Consider the following 20,092-nt stretch of genomic DNA (forward strand, 5'->3'; position numbering starts at 1 on the left):
ACTGAGGTTTATTCTCCACCAAAGGAGTAGCATCAATGCCCCTCAAAGGAATAGGTGTCTGCAGAGGTATCATAGGAAAACCACAGCGTTTAGCAAAGTCCAAATCCATCAGATTGAAAGCAGTTCCTGAATCTACAAAAGCCTTAGCGGAAAATGTGGATAAGGAGCAGATCAGAGTAATTGCCAAAAGAAATTTAGGTTGTACACTGCCCACAGCAAATGTGTGTGCAAATCATTTCTCTCGTTTAGGGCAGACAGAAATAGTATGAGAGGCGTCTCCACAGAAAAAACACAGCTTATTACGCCTTCTAAACTCCTGACGTTGCGCCCTAGACAAAACCCTATCACATTGCATAGGTTCAGACGTTTGTTCAAAAGGTGGCAACGCCTCTCGTGTAGTTATACGTTCACATAAACGCCGATCAACTTGAATGGCTAATCACATAGAATCATCAAGACCAGAGGGAACAGGAAATCCCACCATAACATATTTTACGGTCTCTGATAAACCCTTCCGAAAGAGAGCTGCCAATGCACTATCATTCCATGTAGTAAGGACCACCCACTTTCAGAATTTTTGACGGTATAACTCTGCAGAATCCTGACCCTGGTTCAATGCCAATAGGGTTTTCTCAGCTTGATCAATAGCATTAGGTTCATCATACAACAACCCCAAGGCTTGAAAAAATGCATTCACATTAGTCAGAATAGGATTTTCAGGTGTCAGAGAAAGAGCCCAATCCTGAGGATTGTCACGCAGCAAGGAGATGACAATTTTAACCTGCTGCACAGAGCTCCCAGATGAGTTAGGCTTCAAGGCAAGAAATAATTTACAATTTTTCTTAAAATTCAAAAATTTAGACCGACCCCCAGAAAACACATCAGGAGTAGGGATCTTTGGTTCAACAGCATGTGACTGAGCGAGATAGGTGGAAATTCCCCGCACTTCAGCAGCGAGCTGCTCCACACGATCAGACAATTGCTTAATCTCCATTAGAGAAAAAATCCTTCTACGGCTCCAGAGAAAAAGAGGAAAAAATACATATATAAAAAAAAAATTCTGACACTTTTTTTTAACAATTTTTTCCTGCTTTTGAGTACCCTAGAATCTGCGCTATGGCTGGTGATTCTGTTATGAATGGGTCACCGAGGAGGAAAATAAGACCAAGTCAAGTCACAGAAAACCAGAGAGGTTGGTAACTTCTCCCACTATATCAGCACTCTGGCATATTCTGAGTACAGAGCAAAATGAGGCCAATCTAATAAGGGACAAAAAGCATACTGGCACATACAGTGACATAAGGGTGGAAATTCGGGGCTGGCTGACCACACAAAAAACTGAATAGACCAAACCAAATCAAATGTGAACACTAGCAAAGACAACTTAGCTTGAGAAGGCAGGAACTGAGCTGGAAACTAAGACCTCAGGAGGCAGGAAAAAATCACCAGCATGGGAATAGGGAGTCAGCTGTCTTAAATCCAGTCTGAGACTCCAGATGTCCAATCCTCTTCCTCTTTAACAGGTGGCAGGTCTCTGTTAATTAGATCAGCTTCACTACCTCCTGCCACCAGCAGAGGGAGCCCAGAAAGAGAACTCACAACTCCTCCGTCAGCACAACCAGCTCCCTCACCAGAAACCAGAGGCAGACCAGAAAATGAGTTCACAATAGGACAGGGATTGTCCCGGAAGAGCAGTGATTGCCAGGATGGACCAGGATTGTCCAGGAAGAGCAGTGATTGCCAGGACGGGACAGGGATTGTCCAGGAAGAGCAGTGATTGCCAGAGTGGGACAGAGATTGTCCAGGAAGAACAGATATTGCTAGGTAGACAGGGAAATCTTAGGAATGTCACTCTGTACATACTGTGCATGTAATGGAAGTGTCAGGAGCACCGCACTGCACTTGCTCACTGAGCCAGTGTGCGTGTCCTGAGTACAAAAACAGTGCTCAAAGATACCTGTGGAGCAGGGCAGCAGCGGTGATGATGCGTGCTTCAGACTATCAAGACCTGAAGCACGTGACTGCTGGGGGCATGGCCTAAATTCCACAGAGCTAGGAGCTGCAGGCAAACTCCTAGAAAGGTAACTACGGGACAAGTTACCAAGGGGCATAGACAGGGACGTAAACCAGATCAAGCCGGGGTCAAAGCATGAGATAGCAGGACAGTACCAAAGGGTTAACCAGAGTGGATAGTCGGGACGTAGCAATAGATCAGAAAAACAGAACAGGCAATAGATGGTACAAAAGGGGCAAACGGTAACGGAGTAACAATAGCCAAGCCAGGAGGTCAGAACCAGAATAGACAATAGTACCAAAACGTGAGACAGAGAACAGAGTGAGGGGACAGACCGGGACATACACGGGAATCAAGCAAGCAATGCAGGTTACCAGCACACCAGGGGGGTCAGACACACAGCCAGAATAACAGTATAGCTAACAGGGAATCCTAGTCTGGAGTGAGTGTAAATACCCCTCCCAGATCCAAAGAGAGGCCAGCAAAATTAACCCTGAGAAGCCAGGACATTAACCATGTCCTAACCATGACAGTACCCCCCTCTTAATGGGGGGCCACTGGACCCCAGACTTCTCTGGGTATCTGGCATGAAAAACCCGCACCAGTCGATCAGCGTGCACCGAACTGGCCGGAACTCATGACCGATCCTCAATGGAATATCCCTTCCAATGAATAAGGTACTTAAGTCTGCAGCGCAACCACCGTGAATCAATGATGCGCCCTACCTTGTACTCCAGTTGACCCTCTACCAATACTGGTGGAGTCACGGATGAGGGATCTTCTCTAACTGTCCCCACTTGCTTTAATAGGGACCTGTGAAAGACATTAGATGTTTTGGGGGAAACTGTAATCTGTATACCACCGGGTTGATCACCTCTACAATCTTGTATGGGCCAGTAAATTTGTGCCCCAACTTCATAGAGGGTATCATAAGTTTGATGTTACGGGTGGACAACCAGACTTTTTCCCCCACAGTTAACGCAGGACCCAACCCCCTCCTCCTGTCTGCAAAATGTTTGTACCTATTCTGGGCTTTGGAGATGTTCCCCTGCACCTCCCTCCAGAGGGTTTTTAACTGTTGTACCATTCCTTCGGCACCAGGGCAATCCGAATCCATACGGGAAAATTCCCCAAACTGCGGAACAAAACCCATAATTGACCTGAAAGGGAGACTTTCCAGTAGACTGATTAATACGACAGTTAAATGCAAATTCTGCCATGGGTAATACCTCACACCAGTCTTCCTGTCTGGAGGAGGCCAGGCACCTCAGAATCTGCTCCAACGACTGGTTGGTGCTGTCAGTCTGTCTGTTGGATTCCGGGTGATGGGCAGAGGAGAATGACAACGTGACCCCCAACTTCATACAAAACGCTCTCCAAAACCTGGCCACAAATTGCACACCCCTGTCTGACACCACGTTCACAGGCACTCCATGCAACCGAACACTGTGCTGTATAAACAAGCGGGCCAAGGTTTCAGCAGATGGTAACGCAGGTAATGGCACAAAGTGGGCTTGCTTAGAAAATCTATCAACCACTACCCATACCAGTGAGTTGCCCTTGGAAGATGGAAGATTAGTGATAAAGTCCATGGAAAGGTGTGTCCATGGTTTATCCGGAATTGGCAAAGGCACCAATTCCTCGGCCGGCCGGACCTGAGAGCTTTTAGAGCGAGCGCACACCCCACAAGTATTTACAAACCTTTTTATATCAGTACCCATAGAGGGCCACCAAAAACCCCTAGCTACTGCCCCCCAGGTAGCTGCAATACCAGGATGTGCACTTAACACAGAATCATGAAATTCTTGAAGGAGTGTGAGACGGAATTGTTCGGGTACAAACAATTTACCTGGGGGTTTATTCCTGGGAGCTTGAGCTTGTGCTTCCAGGATCTCCCTCTGTAACTCAGAGGAGATTTCAGCTACAACCACTCCTGGTTGAAGAATGGAGGAAGGAGGTTCTGGAGGAGACACAGAATCAAAACAGCGGGATAAGGCATCCACCTTTGCATTTTTAGACCCTGGTCGGAACGTGATGGTAAAATGAAATCAAGAATAGAAAAGTGCCCACCGAGCCTGTCTGGGGGTCAATCTCTTAGCAGACTCGATATAGGCCAGGTTTTTATGATCAGTGATGACCGTAATGGGATGAGCGGCCCCCTCCAAAAAATGCCTCCATTCTTCGAAGGCCAATTTAACTGCTAACAATTCCCTATTACCGACATCATAGTTTCTCTCGGCCGAAGAGAACTTCTTAGATAAAAAAGCACAGGGTTTGAGGTTAGTCAGGGTAGAGGGGCCCTGTGATAATACTGCCCCCACCTCCGAAGCGCCGACCTCGACAACAAAAGGTCTTGACGAATTGGGTTGCACCAACACAGGAGCTGTGGTAAAACACTTCTTTAATGTAAGGAAGGAATCTTTTGCGGCCACGGACCAATTTTTTACATCTGCCCCTTTAAGAGAGAGGTCCGTCAAGGGTTTCACCACCTGCGAGAACCCTTTAATGAACTTCCGATAATAATTAGCGAAGCCCAGAAATCGCTGCAACCCCTTCAGGTCATGAGGCTGCAACCAATCGGTAATGGCCTGAACCTTCCCTGGATCCATGCAGAATCCCTCCCCGGATACAATTACACCTAGAAAAGATAGTTCTTGCATTAAAAAATGAGCACTTCTCCAGCTTAGCATACAAATGGTTCTCCCGGAGTCTCATAAGAACTGTACGTAAATGGTGTAAGTGTGACTGACTGTCCTCAGAGTATATCAAGATGTCATCCAGGTAAATGACTACATAATGCCCAATCAAGTCAGAAAAACATTAATGAAATTCTGAAAAACAGCAGGAGCATTATTGAGACCGAAGGGCATAACCAGGTTTTCAAACAACACCTTTGTTGTCAGGAAAGCTGTTTTCCATTTGTCCCCCTCCCGGATCCTTATAAGGTTATAGGCCCCTCGTAGATTGAACTTAGAAAACCATTTGGCTCCGTGAGTTGGTTGCATAGATCAGGAATCAATGGGAGAGGGTATGTGTTCTTAACAGTAACTTTGTTCAGTTCCCGAAAGTCAAGACACGGTCGCAAACCACCATCTTTTTTCTTTACAAAGAAAAACCGCATTGCCACGGGTGAGACTGAAGGCTGAATATGACCATTGCGAAGGCTCTCTTTAATGTAGTCTTTCATAGCTTGGCGCTCAGGCCCGGACAAATTAAACAAACGAGCCTTGGGTAATTTGGCTCTAGGTATTAAATCGATAGCACAATCATATGGTCTATGTGGTGGGAGCGCCTCAGCCTCGCTTTCAGAAAGCACGTCTTCAAAGTCTCTCAGGTACTCCGGAATACCCTCCAGACCGACAGAGGACACAGATACAGATTTTATCGGATTGACCAAAGGAACCGGGTCACCACACAAACCATTATCATTACATCCCCATCGGATGATCTCCCCCTTCACCCAATCAATGAGAGGATTGTGGCGTTGCAGCCAGGGCATCCCCAATACCAGTCCTGCAGGCAGATTATTCATAATGAAACAACTTAAATTTTCCACATGAGTGGAACCCACTTTCATAAAAAAAATTTCAGACATAAAGCAAATTCCATCCTGGGTAAAAGAGGATGAATCCACAGCCACAATTTTAACAGGGTCTTTTAACCTGACTGTCCCTATCTTATTAAGAGTCACAACTTGGGCATCAATCAGATTAATGGAGGAACCACAGTCAACAAAGGCGGTGGTCATAACAGGACCGCCAGCAAGTTCCAATTCAACCTGGAGCACCATCTTTGCATGTGAAAAAAAATGTACCTGGGAGTCTGGACAACCTCTTCGATTGTTGCCCAGACTCATTCATTTCTCTGATGGTTTCTCTGAAGAAGGGAAGGAGGGGCAATTCCTTTTCCAATGTCCAGAGGCTCCACAGTAAAAGCATAGTAGCTTGTCTCTACGATGCCTTCTCTCTTTCTCCTTAACTGAGACCGACCCAACCTCCATGGGCTCAGATACAGGTGCAGTGTTACACAATTTGGGGTACAAGGGAGACTCTTGCTGCATCATTCCTCTAGCATGGAGTCTCTGGTCCATACGGACCCCCTGCATCATGGCGTCCTCCAGGGTATCAGGAGGAGGATGTACTGCCAGAGCATTCTGCAGACGGTCAGACAGGCCCCTGCGGAACAACCCCCTCAGGGCGACGTCGTTCCAAGATACTTCAGGCATCCAACTTCTAAACTCTGAGCAGAACCATTCAGCAGAGTGCCTCCCCTGTGTCACATTCATCACCATATCCTCTGCCAGACGCACTCTATCAGGCGCAACATAAATGTGCCCCAGAGCCTCAAAGAACAGGTTCATTGACATACGTTCAGGAGCAGTGGAAGATAGAGAGAAATCCCATGCTTGTGGAGCCCCCCGAAGTAGGGAAATAATGACCCCCACCCTCTGGAACTCGTCCCCGGAGGAGCGGGACCTTAGAGGAAAAAATAGCTTACATCCTTCTCTGAAAGACATGAACTCTGTTGTGAGTTCATTCTCTGGTTCACCAGTTGTGAGTTCCGCTTCCAGACTCCCTCTGGTGGAGACAGGAGGTGGTGAGGCTGGTTTGATCGGTGGAGGTCTGCCACCTGAGAATGAGGATGACGATTGGACCTCAGGATTCTCAGATTGGATTTAAGACAGCCGACGCCCTATTCAGTTGCTGGTGATTCCTTCTGGCTTGTCAGCTCTTGGTTTTCAGCTCTGTTCCAGTCATCTACAGCTAAGTTTTTCTGCTAATGTTCACACTTGATTTTGTTGGTCTGTTCAGTTTTTTGTGTGATCAGCCAGCCTCGGCTGGAGGCTGTGCTGAATTTCCACTCTTATTTATCAGTATTTTGCCAATTGACTTTTTGTCCCTTACTAGTTCAGTCTCTTTTTGCTCTGTCTCAGAATATTTCAGAGTGCTGATCTAGTGGGAGAAGTCTAGTGACTTCAGGGTTAATTTTGCTATCAGAAGTGTTAGACATGATTTTTGTAGGCTTTTTGCAGGTTGCAGACAGTGTCTTTCCTTTCCTGTCTAGTTAGTTTGGGCCCCATCATTTGCTCAGCTTATTTTCCTTCCTGTGTTTGTGCCTTCATCTTGTTTCACCGTCAATACATGTGTGGGGGCTATCTATTCCTTTGGTGTCTGCTCTGGGGCAGTTAGTTTTCCCTTTTCTTGCTTTAGTCTTATTTAGTCCTCCGGCCGTGACGAGGCGTCTAGGAACATCGTAGGCACGCTCCACGGCTACTGCTAGTTGTGTGGTAAGATCAGGGATCTGCAATCTGCATAGTTACCAACCTCTCTGGTTTTCTGTGACTTAGCTTGTTTTGCTTTTTTCTCCTCAGTGACTCATTCATAACAGAACTCTTTTTTATCCCCTGAGAAAGGGTCTGGCAATTTGACCGGAGATTCGGGGGACGTTAATGACACGTCTCTACCCCCAGGACTAGGAGCCCCTGCATCGACAGCCCCCTGCACAGTAACCACCAACAGTTGCTGGGTATGGGCCATCGTGCGCTGTTCCACATTGAGTTTATGGAACATTTGGGTCAGGTGCTTGACCTGATCAGCCAAAGCTTGTATGGGATCCATGAGGATAACACACCTTTTTTTTTTTCCCTTCAGAGGAAAAAAAACTGAAATGGTCAGCTATAATGTCAGGAACACCGCACTGCACTTGCTCACTGAGCCAGTGCGCGTGTCCTGAGTACAAAAACAGTGCTCAAAGATACCTGTGGAGCAGGGCAGCAGTGGTGACGATGCGTGCTTCAGAATATCGGGACCTGAAGCACGCTGGGGACGTGGCCTAAATTCCACAGAGCTAGGAGCTGCAGGGAAACTTCTAGAAAGGTAACTACGGGACAAATTACCAAGGGGCATAGACAGGGACGTAAACCAGATCAAGCCGGGGTCAAAGCATGAGATAGCAGGACAGTACCAAAAGGTTAACCAGAGCGGATAGTCAGGACATAGCAATAGATCATACCTCCCAACCATCTCTTTTTTGAGAGAAAGTCTGCCCCGTTCAGGAGCTTACTTTTCCCGCGGACACAGGAGTACACGGCAGAGCCCTGAGGAGCACTTTAAAATTTGTACGTGACATTCCACCGAAAGTGACGTGCTGGAAGCTGACCGGAAATGAGGTAATTTCGGGAGGAGATTGTGACGGAACCATGGAGGCACCTCAGGGAATGCTTCAGATCCATCACTGTCTCCTCCGATAGCGTGGACAGCTGGATCGCCTTGGACTCGGGGATGTCGGCCATGTGAGTGGATCATGATATGTCCTGCACTGGGAGGCTCAGGTGGGCACTACAATGGGAGCCGGGCTGCTATAGTATCTTTATAGAATCTTTCTTTTTTTCTCTCTCTGTTCTTTCTTTCTCTCTCTGTTCTTTCTTTCCCCTCTTCCTTTCTCTTTCTCTCTCATCTTTCTTTCTCTCTGTTCTTTCTTTCTTTCCCTTCTTTATTTCTCTCTAATATTTCTTTCTCACTAATCTTTCTTTCTCTCTAATCTTTTTTTTTCTCTCTCTGTCCTTTCTTTCTCTCTCTCTGTTCTTTCTTTCTCTCTCTCTGTTCTTTCTTTCCTTCCTTTCTCTCTCTCTGTTCTTTCTTTCCCCTCTTTCTTTCTCTCTAATCTTTCTTTCTTTCTCCCTCTAATCTTTCTTTCTCTCTCTAATCATTCTTTCTCTCTCTGTTATTTCTTTCTCTCTCTGTTCTTCCTTTCTGTCTCTCTGTTCTTTCTTTCTTTCTTTCTTTCTTTCTGTTCTTTCTTTCTCTCAATCTCTGGTCTTTCTTTCCTCTTTCTCTCTCTGTTCTTTCTCTCTCTCTGTTCTTTCTTTCTTTATAATGTAGCCCCCTTCATAAGGTATAATACAGCCCCCCCAAAAAATATAATGTAGCCCCTTCAGAATGTAATGCAGCCTCCCTCATTGAGTATCATGCTGCCCCCCTCATGGGGTATCATGCTGCCCTCCCTTATATGGGGTATCATGCTGCCCCCTTCATACGGGGTATCATACTACCCCCTTATACGGGGTATCATGCTGCCCCCCATCATACGGGGTATCATACTACCCCACTCATACGGGGTATCATGCTGTCCCCTCATACGGGGTATATCATGCTGCCCCCTCATATGGGTATCATGCTGCCCCCCCATACGGGGTATCATAATCATGCAACCAGGACTCACTATATAAATTTTAAAAAAAACTATACTCACCTCTCTTCCTCGCTCGCACGTGATTTTGGTGGTGGCTCTGCTCTGATGTCAGGAGCTGCGCTGCAGTCAGACTGGCACACAGTGGGGACAAGATGAAGTGACGTCATTGCGCACCCGCTGTGTGTCAGAGGAAGAGGGTAATGGCGATAGAGGGAGCATCCTGTGATGCTCTCTGTTCCATTTTTGCGGCATGCACTAGGGGGCTGCGCTGATGCCGCAATAATGGAATATATATATTATTTTTGGTAACAGCATGGTCATGTGCTGAGGTTCTCTGGTTAGGGGCCCACTCAGAAGTTTTGCCCCCCCTGAACCAAAACCCTAGCTACACCTCTGGCCAGAACTATGGGACCAACGTGACGCACATAATGCTGACTGTGCACATAATGATGCAGCATGGAGGCGAATCTGTACCCCAATGTTCCCCGACTTTAAGGAAAGACCCCATGAGGCCCAGCAAGGAATTAGTAAGTACAATCATAAAAAAGTACTATTAAAAGTTCCACATGTGGTAACTAATGAACATAACATCATCATATGTGATGTTGTTTGTAATATGTGGCCTATTTCAGACTTTACACTTGCTAAGTAGCAGGCCACATTGCAGCCTACAATTTGGAAGCCAAACACTGTGATTGAATGTTAAAACATTTGTTGTGTCGCTTTGCAGTCACTGATGTCACAAGACGCTGGCGTAGCTGCCGAGACCTGTACCGTTGGGAGCGACAGCTGCGGGGCAGGAGTGGGGATGTAGCACCCAAGAAAAGAAAGTACATGTATCATTATCGACTAAATTTTCTGGCTCCCGTTCTGGATCTCAGACCATAAGTGCATGCATGACACCACATTTGGTTCAGTCCTAGGACCCCTGCTCTTCTCCATTTACACCTTTGGCCTGGGACAGCTCATAGAATCTCATGGCTTTCAGTATCATCTCTATGCTGATGACACACAGATCTACATCTCTGGACCAGATATCACCTCCCTACTAACCAGAATCCCTTAATGTCTGTCCACTATTTCATCCTTCTTCTCTGCTAGATTTCTGAAACTTAACATGGACAAAACAGAATTCATCATCTTTCCCCCATCTCACGTGACCCCCCCAACAAACCTATCCATTACAGTAAATGGCTGCCCACTCTCCCCAGTCCCACAAGCTCGCTGCCTCGGGGTTACCCTTGACGCTGATCTCTCCTTCAAACCACATATCCAAGCCCTTTCCACTTCCTGCCGACTTCAACTCAAAAATATTTCACGAATCCGTCCATTCCTCAACCAAAAATCTGCAAAAACCCTAGTCCATGCCCTCATAATCTCTCGCCTTGACTATTGCAACCTCCTGCTCTGTGGCCTCCACTCGAACACTCTCGCACCCATCCAATCTATTCTAAACTCCGCTGCCTGACTAATCCACCTGTCCCCCCGCTATTCCCCAGCTTCTCCCCTCTGCCAATCCCTTCACTGGCTCCCCATTGCCCAGAGACTCCAGTACAAAACCCTAACCATGACATACAAAGCCATCCACAACCTGTCTCCTCCATACATCTGTGACCTCGTCTCCCGGTACTTTCCTGCACGCAACCTCCGATCCTCACAAGATCTCCTTCTATACTCCCCTCTTATCTCCTCTTCCCACAATCGCATACAAGATTTCTCTCGCGCATCACCCCTACTCTGGAACTCTCTACCACAACATATCAGACTCTCACCTACCATCGAAACCTTCAAAATGAGCTTGAAGACCCACCTCTTCCGACAAGCCTATAACTTGCAGTAACCACCGATCGACCAAACCGCTGCATGACCAGCTCTACCCTCGCCTACTGTATTTTCACCCATCTCTTGTAGATTGTGAGCCTTCGCGGGCAGGGTCCTCTCTCCTCCTGTACCAGTTATGACTTGTATTGTTTAACATTATTGTACTTGTTTTTATGTATACCCCTCCTTACATGTAAAGTGCCATGGAATAAATGGAGCTATAAAAATAAATAATAATAATAAATATTAATAATAATTTGACTCATGCTCTTTTGGTCAAAACCTAATTTTTCTTTTTCATTTTACTTTGTGCTTAAAAACAGAGCTGACTCTAACCTTACTGAGAGGGAAACAGCTTCTGACTCAGAGGTCAACATTGACCCCGTTGGGGATGGTGAAGAAGTGGCTGGCCCATCTTCGGCACCATCAAGCAGCACCCAACCACCACCAGCAGTGCCTTCTGGACAACAGGAGGCCAATCCTGAGGAAGAGGACTGGGGCTCCATTAGCAGCCCAACCTTGCCACTGGATACTTCACCCCAGGCTGCAACCATCCCACGCTGTGGCCGACACAGGAGGGCGCTTCCAACCATAGGCAACAGGAGGCAAGTGGACAGTGGGGTGTTGGATTATTTGGCACGGACTGTCAATGACGAAGGGGAGGAAGCTTACACCTGTAGTCTGGCACACTACCTCCATGTAATTCCATGTGAGGTCAGGCTGCGGGCCAGAGGGGCAATTCAAATCCTGATAGATACCTGCATACCACCAAATAACCCCAACCCGGTATTTTCTTTTCTAGGAAGGTGGCAATTGTCAAGAAGTAACCAACTGCAAATGCCAGGAATGCCAGCAGTGCAGGCTCAATCAGTTGCTGAGCCACCTCCCACGTATGCCTACACCTCAGCCACAGCCCCACTACCCCAACATCGTCCAGCACAGGTACAATTTTATGATCTTGCTGCACCTGCCTAATATGGTCACTTGAGCAGATCCACTGTTGGAAGCTGGTCCCAACATGGGTATGCTTGACATGGCCATATTGGTGGGTATGAACAAATGGGCCACGTCACCATCCAGTAGTACTAACCCCCATACCATCCACCGCACATTATGCTCCCCAACAGGATCCTTCCTTGCTCATGAATCCTGGTGCAGCATCATCCATCCTACAGGGTGAAAGTCAGGTTGCCCAACAAAGTTGGCCTACTACCTCTCATGCTGGCCTTCCGCCGTCACCACCACCAACCTACCAGAAATTGTAGGCTAAAATGTTTTGGTACCATCTATGTTTCAATGTTGTTTTATTTTAATATAGGCCCAGTTTTATAGTATATGCAACAAATATGTTTTTTGGGTTAAAAACCAAAAATGTTTGTATTAAAACAAGTTATATCAATATGAGTGTTTTGTGATGTTCTGACGAGATAGATGATGTGTTGATTGACAAATTTGATACATTCTTGCACAAACATAACACACACTTCAAATATTAACAATACTTTATTTTTGTCCCCCTAAAAAAATCACAACATTGAAACTGCATTGTCTTGCCATGGAGTACTGTATATGCCTCTGGTGAAAAAAAAAAAATTGTCAATACATCCCGCACTTTAAGTCCAGAGGGCTGAAGACGTGCATGAAGTACATGTGCAGTAGCCCTGCCATTAACAGTCATGGATTTTGTTGAAGTTGTGAAGTATCACACAGGCTTTAATAACCTCATTCACATTTACTTCACTAAGTTGAAGGGCTGACTGCCGGACCCGCCATTTTCACAGAGAATGCCAAAGGCACACTCCACCAGTCGACATCCGCGGGATAGGAGGAAATTAAAGATTCTGTGCCAGTGGTCCAGGCCTCTACGTGGATAGGGCCTCATGATGTGGCATGTTAATTGAAAGGCCTCATTTGCATCCATCACATAAGGCAATGCTTCCATAGTAGACCCTGGTAGCTGATGTGTGGGTGGTAGGTTCAACTCATTATTGTGCAGCCACGGACCCATTGTCACGCTCGCGCCTTGGCTGAATGGCGCGAGCCGGGGGTTTGTGGCCCCACTGAGCCACAAACCAGACTACCCTGGAAGTGTCGTGACTACGACAGCTACCTCGGTCTTCACTGGAGCCTCTGATGGTGAGGTCAGGCTTGTGCGGCAGATAGCTGTCGGGTGCCACTCCAGGGTGGTGTCTGGCTGTGGCTGCTGGTCCCACTTGGGGACAAGTCAATTTGACAGAGGCTATAGATAGGCAGGCAGGTAGACCCGACAGGCACAGAGGAGACACAGGGCAGGCGTGCACGGCTTGGAGACACAGGACAGGCGGGCACGGCTTGGAGACACAGGACAGGCAGGCACGGCTTGGAGACACAGGACAGGCGGGCATGGCTTGGAGACACAGGACAGGCGGGCACGGCTTGGAGACACAGGACAGGCGGGCACAGCTTGGAGACACAGGACAGATTGGCGTGGTATGAGAAGGAGCAGGTAGGGACCTGTTCACGCAGCAGGTGTAGGCAGGAGGGAGTGGTGTATGCTGGAACAGGATCTGGACCTGTTCACACAGGAGGTGCAGGTATGGATATAGGCAGGAAGGAGTGGTATATGAGAGAACAGGTTTGGACCTGTTCACACAGGAGGTGCAGGTATGGATATAGGCAGGAAGGAGTGGTATAGGAGAGAACAGGTTTGGACCTGTTCACACAGGAGGTGCAGGTATGGATATAGGCAGGAAGGAGTGGTATAGGAGAGAACAGGTTTGAACCTGTTCACACAGGAGATGCAGGTAGGCAGAGCCGCAGGAGTGCGGAGCAGGCAGAGCCGCAGGAGTGCGGAGCAGGCAGAGCGGCTAAGGAGCCGTGCAGACAGAGCTGCGAGGGTGCAGATGCACAGATAAAGCTGCGAGGGTGCAGATGCACAGATAAAGCTGCGAGGGTGCAGATGCACAGATAAAGCTGCGAGAGTGCAGATACACAGACAGGGAGGACACAAGGAAAACACAGCAAGGAAGGGAGCCACGGACAAGGAGAAAGGGAGACTGATAGACAAAGTTAAGACTGAGTTCAGACAGAGAGACAGGGACAAAGACACAAGGACCAGGATATTCAGCCTCCTGGCAGGCGGGCAGAGAACAGACAAGGCACTGGGAACAAGACTCAAGGGCCAGGATATACAGCCTCCTGGCAGGCAGACAAGGTACAAAGCAAAACTAAGAGTAATCCTCCAGAGAAGGAGATACACAGAACAGGGCCTGGCTTCCTCAGCAGCAAGATACTAACTGAGATTAGACATTGCACAGGCAATGTTTCAGTGGGAGTGGCGAAACTAAATAGTCAAGGGCTCCAGGTGATTGGTCAGGGACAGATTACACAGGTCCACCCTGACTGCATAAGAACCAGAGAGTTCAGGCGCCGCCCCCTATACACACAGTCTGGAAACATGGAGAGCAGAGGCACAGAGCTGGCAACAGACAGAAATCACAGCATGGCTTGAAGCAGAAAGTAAGTTGGTGTGCGGGGGATGGGAGGCCATGCAGTGATGCCAGCATGGTTGTTAAACCCATTATGGAAGAATTGAACACTCTGGAGTCTCCAGTTCTTCCATAGGCCCCAATATCTACAATTATAAACCTGTAGGCACTGTCGACCTTGGCAAACAGAACTACAGAAAAATACTGTTTATAATTATAATATTGGAAACCTGAGTTTGGCGGCTTACGCACACGAATGTGGTTCTGTCATGTGCATCTGTCATGTGTACCTGTCCTGTGTGATGCGACCTGCTGATCGGTAACTGAAACAACAAGACAAAAGGGGAACACCAGGGAAACAGTTACAACGGTGGGCCCTGCAATAGGGAACGGGGACGTGGAGACCTGTTATGAACTCATTTTCTGCTCCACCAGTTGAGAGTTCTCCTTCCGTTCTTCCTCTGGTGGTGACAGGAGGTAGCGAAGTTGGTTTAATTGGTAGTGATCTACCACCTGATGAGAAGAATAACGATTGGATCTCTGGAGTATCAGACTGGATATAAGTCAGCCGACGCCCTATACTGGTGCTGGTTATTCAGTCTGCTTCTCAGGTCTTGGACTTCAGCTCTGCTCCAGTCTTCTCAAGTTAAGTTTGTTTTTGCTAATGTTCTCACTTACTCTGGTTGGTCAACTCAGTTTTTGTGTGGTCAGCCAGCCCGGCTGGGCTGTGCTGAGTTTCCACTCTAATTTATCTGTATTTGCCAATTTAACCTTTTTGTCCTTTATTAGATTGGCCTCTTTTTTTGCTCTGTCTCAGAATATTTCAGAGTGCTGATATAGTGGGAGAAGTCTAGTGACTTCAGGGTTAATTTTGTTATCAGAAGTGTTGGACATTATTTTGATAGGGTTTTTTGGCAGATTGACTGTTTATATTGACCAAACCATGTTTCTTTCCTTTGTTCTTTCAAGGTTGTCGTGTGGACAATGCAGTTATCTAGTGCATGAAACTGAAGAGCAATATACCTAATCTGTGTGACCTTGAGTCAGTGGGAGTGACTAAGGGTAAAGTAATCAAGTGCATTAACATGAAGGGCAATATGCCTATTCCCGATGCCCTTGAGCTGGTGGGAGCGGCTAAGGGTATAATCTAGTGCATTAACATAAAGGGCAGCATGTCTATTCCTGATGCCCTTGAGCTGGTGGGAGCGGCTAAGGGTATAATCTAGTGCATTAACAAAAAGGGCAGTGTGCCTATTCCTGATGCCCTTGAGCCAGTGGGAGCGGCTAAGGGTAAAGTAATCAAGTGCATTAACACAAAGGGCAATATGCCTATTCCCAATGCCTTTGACCCAGTTGGAGAGGTCAACAGTAAATGTTATCAAGTGCATGAAAAACAACAATGGCGTGGCAGGGTTAATAATAATGCCTTTGTAGACTTTTTCTGCTTTAGGTTTATTTAAATTACTACTTCCAGATATTCTGAACATTATTTTATGGTCGGTTATAATGTTGATGTTTTACTGTGTATAGTTTTTAATAACTCCCTATTTATAATATCTTTCTATTGATATGTTCATCACTTTTCGGATAGTGATAGTAAGTGGGTTTAAGAAATTTTACTGCACAGCTACTGTAAATAATGGTGGTTTCTAGAACTTAAATCTGTGAATTGGTGAATTATTAGAGCTGGCTACAATGCATGCGTTATAATAGTTTTTTGAGGCATGACAGATGTCATTATACAGGTATTCAGATTGTGGCTACGACCTTAATTATGGTTTACTTTCCACATTCCCCATTATGGGATCCTCATTGCAGGATGTTTAACAACTGTTATTTTGCTGTAGTTACCGTATTATCGATCATAACTTGGTAGCATGGCATTGATAAAATTAATCTGTCGGAGCTCTGAAATTTTATTTTTTATTTTTTATTACTTGTGTGCACAGTCTTTCCATAGCATGTAGAAATGGTTGATGGCTTTATTAGGCATGGTTGCTGGGGGTCGAGTCCATTTAAGATGTCAAATGGCCTCTCTGGTGGCGGTTTAGGAGTCAGGTGGAAGTTGCAGACAAGTTATGGTTGACTCATTTTAACTAATAGAGGATGTAAAACCTCATAGTGGTGAACAGGCTCGGCTTTGGTGGCCAGCCTCAAGGACGTTGTAATGGTAGCGTCAAGCAGGGGCGGGCACAGTGGTTTAGCACAGGAGTGAGGATAATAGGGTCATTGGTTCCCTGAAAGTTTACTGGCTCTGCTTGAATGGCAAGCCAGTGCGTGCCGCCCCTTTATGACTGTCTGTCCTGGTTCTGTATGTCAGACAGCTGGGGATATCACAGTACTTGTGAATCCCAATGTACTAGCACTTCACCTGACTCTTACTGTGATTGTTTTAATCCTGTGATTTAAATAAAGCTGTGGCCATTTTGACAACCAAAATAATGTGTTGTGTATTTATTCTAGTGCCTAGGTTTATTGTAGTTATGGTGGTTTAAAGATGGAGTAGGGGTCCGTCCCATATCCATAAGTCAAGAAACCACTGGAGCCATAGGTGGAGGAGGACATGACTTGGGGATGGGTGGACCTTTACTCCTGCAGCTTTTTGGGTATAGTGGTATAGATTTTATGCAAGAGTGATGTTGCTTTCAGAGTAAGAAGCACAGTATGTTTGTGCCTGGGGGTTACTGTGAGGAGGGTGGGGATTATATAGAACAGGAAATCTGTCTCTCTCCCTCTTTCTTGCACAGGATGAACAGGAGGAAGCATTTCCCGCTTTCCCGCCTCTTTTTATAATCTTTGTCCTAAAATGTTTTAATTATTGCTTGTATGATGAATGCTTTATTGTATTTTTGAAATTACCATTGTATTTTTTGTTCCAGGTTCAATTTTATCATGGCTATAAAGAGTTAACAGCATTAACCTTCTAAGCCCAAGGGAAGGGCCATCCTTCAGCCATGGTTCCCTAGAGGTTTCCTCCACAGGGGGTTTTTCCTCTCCTGAGTGCTGTAGGATGACTCTTTGTGAGTCAGAGGTTTGCCAAGTTAGTCCCCTTAATGCTTTTGCAGGGACTTTTAGTTTATAAGTTTACTAAAGTGATTTATTAAAAAAAAAAAAAAAAGTGTCAAATGTGAATTTATAACCCGTCACAGCTTTGCGGTTTAGGAGTCAGGTGGAAGTTGCAGACAAGGTGGACTCATTTTAACTAATAGAGGATGTAAAATCTCATGGCGGTGGACAGGCTCGGCTTTGGTGGCCAGCCTCAAGGACGTTGTAATGGTAACGTCAATCAGGGGCGGGCACAGTGGTTAAGCATAGGAGTGAGGATAATAGGGTCATTGGTGGCCTGAAATTTTACTGGCTCTGCTTGAATGGCAAGCCAGTGTGTGCCGCCCCTTTATGGCTGTCTGTCCTGGTTCTGTATGTCAGACAGCTGGGGATATCACAGTACTTGTAAATCCCAATGTACTAGCACTTCACCTGACTCCTACTGTGATTGTTTTAATCCTGTGATTTAAATAAAGCTGTGGCCATTTTGACAGCTAAAATAATGTGTTGTGTATTTATTCTAGTGCCTAGGTTTACTGTAATTATGGTGGTTTTAAGATGGAGTAAGGGGTCCGACCCATATCCATAAGTCAAGGAAAATCATAGTTCTCTTAGGCTGGTTTCACACTTGCGTAGGGCAGAGCTGCGGAGCGCTGCGTACTTCCTCTGTTAAGCCCCGCCCACAGCAACACCTCTTCCATTCAGCTCTGCCTATGTCAGCATGCGTCCTGCGTACCTATCTTTACCATTGGGTACGCAGGCCATGCGAATATATGCAGATGCAACATGTTGCGTTCTACGTAGTTCGGTGCAGCGTCAAAATGAGTTGTGGCTGAGTTTCATGGGTGGACAAAAATGTGCAGGCCCACTGGCTACCATGACAAATCATCTATTTAGATCTCTCCCCATGAACTCTTTCAGTTGGTACTTTAGGTTTTGGGTTCCATACTCTTGTTTGTAATTTATTCTTTACTGTATTGCCCTCACCATTCACCCTTCAGATTATAATCCTCTACTGTATCCCTTTCACACAAGGCTCTTTCTATGGCCGGGGTCACACTTGTGAGAAACTCGCACGAGTCTCGCATCTCAATACACGGCACTCGGGACCGGAATGTGTGGCTGCATGTATTTCTATGCATTGAGATGTGAGATTCATGTGAGTTTCTCGCAAGTGTGACCCCGGCCTGTCTCTGTATCTTATGTACACTACCGTTCAAAAGTTTAGGGTCACTTAGAAATTTCCTTATTTTTGAAAGAAAAGCACAGTTGTTTCCAATGAAGCTAACATTAAATGATTCAGAAATACACTCTATACATTGTTTATGTGGTAAATGTATATTCTAGCTGCAAACGTCTGGTTTGTAATGCAATATTTTCATAGGTGTATAGAGGCCCATTTCCAACAACCATCACTCCAGTGTTCTTATGGTACTTTGTGCTTGCTAACTGTGTAAGAAGGCTAATGGATGGAAAGAATACCATTGAAAACCCTTGAGCAAGTATATTAGCCCAGCTGAAAAACAGTTTGGCTGATTAGAGAAGCTATAAACCTGACCTTCCCTTTGAGCTAGTTGAGAATCTGGAGCATTACATTTGCTGGGTCCATTAAACTCTCAAAGTGGCCAGAAAAAAAGAACTTTCATGTGAAACTCGAAAGTCTATTCTTGTTCTTAGCAATGAAGGCTGTTCCATGTGAGAAATTGCCTAGAAACGGAAGCTATCCTACAATGGTGTGTACTACTCCCTTCAGAAGAGAGCACAAACTGGCTATAACCAGAGTAGAAAGAGAAGTGGGAGGCCCCACTGCACAACTGAGCAACAAGACAAGTACATTAGAGTCTGTAGTTGTAGAAATCGACGCCTCACAGGTCCTCAACTGACAGCTTCATTAAACAGTACACGCAAAACACCAGTGAAGTGGTGACTCAGGGATGCTGGCCTTCAGGGCAGAGTGGCAAAGAAAAAGCCATATCTGAGACTGGCTAATAAAAGGAAAAAATTAATATGGGCAAAAGAACACAGACATTGGACAGAGGAAGATTGGTAAAAAGTGTTATGGAGAGACGAATCCAAGTTTGAGGTGTTTAGATCACACAGAAGAACATGTGTGAGACGCAGAACAAATGAAAAGATGCTGGAAGAGTGCCTGATGCCATCTGTCAAGCATGGTGGAAGTAATGTGATGTTCTGGGGTTTCTTGGGTGCTGGTAAAGTGGGAGATTTGTACAAGGTAAAATGGATTTTGGATAAGGAAGGCTATCACTCCATTTTGCAACGCCATGCCATATCCTGTGGACAGCGCTTGTTTGGAGACAATTTCATCCTACAACAGGACAATGACCCAAAGCACACCTCCAAATTATACAAGAACTATTTAGGGAAGAAGGAGGCAGCTGGTATTCTATCTGTAATGGAGTGGCCAGCGCTGTCACCAGATCTCAACCCCATTGAGCTGTTGTGGGAGCAGCTTGACCATATGGTACGCAAAACGTGCCCATCAAGCCAAACCAACTTGTGGGAGGGGCTACTGGAAGCATGTGGTGAAATTTCT

The sequence above is a fragment of the Dendrobates tinctorius genome, unplaced genomic scaffold (genome assembly GCF_039654945.1).
Source record: "Dendrobates tinctorius isolate UK_male_01 unplaced genomic scaffold, ASM3965494v1 ptg000022l, whole genome shotgun sequence".
Lineage (NCBI taxonomy): Eukaryota > Metazoa > Chordata > Amphibia > Anura > Dendrobatidae > Dendrobates > Dendrobates tinctorius.